The sequence below is a fragment of the Arvicanthis niloticus genome, chromosome 22 (genome assembly GCF_011762505.2).
Source record: "Arvicanthis niloticus isolate mArvNil1 chromosome 22, mArvNil1.pat.X, whole genome shotgun sequence".
Taxonomy (NCBI): domain Eukaryota; kingdom Metazoa; phylum Chordata; class Mammalia; order Rodentia; family Muridae; genus Arvicanthis; species Arvicanthis niloticus.
Genome location: NC_133429.1, coordinates 34156065 through 34157380, shown reverse-complemented (window position 1 = coordinate 34157380; position 1316 = coordinate 34156065).

Sequence of the window (1316 nt, the reverse complement as noted above, 5' to 3'; positions counted from 1 at the left end):
AAAATACACAAAATGGTATCAAATCTGTTCTTATAAAGTCTAATCATTTATATATGACCAGTCAATATTTGACTTTTCAAACAAGCAGTGAGGGAGCCCCTTGCCACCTGCCTCGTGGTACAGGTGAGCGGATGGGGTCAGTTTGAATGCTGCAGAAGCAGAAAAGCAAAGCGATACTAAACGAGCCATCCCTTTTTGAGACAAAGCCTTCACAATCTAAGGCAGTCTTGGGTCAGTCAGTCCCTGATGGACTAGCTCAGACAAGCCATTAGCGCCTCCTGCTTCTCGCAGCTGAGGGCTTGTGAATGTCAAGGACAGGGCGGGTATTTCTAAAGGGACTAGGTATTGGGAAGTGGTATATGATGACCAGGTCACAAGCCTGGGCAGTACTGTGTTTACAGGAGACCCAAGAAAGAAATTGATTAAACCAGGACTGTGAGACTGGCTTAGACCACTGGTGGCAGTCAGCTACGGAGACCTGTTTGAGGTAGTCCAATCCAACCATTTTGGGTCAGCATGTAAAATGTAATGCACAAGGTTCTAGAATGAGAGGAGCAATGAGAGGAGAGAAGATCAGACAAAGTACCTTTCCACATTTTCCAAATACAGATATGTCTGAACTTGTACCTAGCCAGAGTCCCCAAGGACAAGTCTGATGGGCAACTGAGCACTTGGTCAGCCCGTGGAGGGCTTTAAGGCCAGACCAGCAATTTGGTCTAATAGCAGAACAGGTGACCAATAGGTGAAGGTAATTCCCACTGCACTCCCTACTAAGGAAGGTCTCTCAGGAGGAGAACCTTCCTAGCTACTCCTCTGCAGAGGTAGCCAAGGTCTGTCATTTTCAACTTGTTTGATAAACTGACATTTCTAGGGGTCAATGGGCCTTAAAGTACCCCACCAAGGATTATGTCCACACTGCCACTATTCATTTTGGGGTAGCACAGGACTTCATATCATGTTATATGCAGCCTCTGAATGAACATCTTCTTACATATAGGTAGCATAACACTAAACTCTGAGCATTTTACTGATTTGGAGACTGGGTTAAGAGACAGGTGATTGCATCAGAAGAGAGCATGAGGGCTTAAATCCCAAGTGGTGCAGAAAGACAGGTGTTTTGATATTCCTGGTATGGGTCAGAAAGACACAAGTGATAACCATCAAGAATAAGGGGGAAAGTTTGCAGTAGACTGCGATTGCATTTGTTAAAGAGTATCCAAAAGGTAGCAACAGATTCTCCTGGAAGCCACAGAGGTGATCATTTGGCCTGGTAGCTGGTTTTTATGTCAACTTGATACAAGCTAGAGCCATCGGAG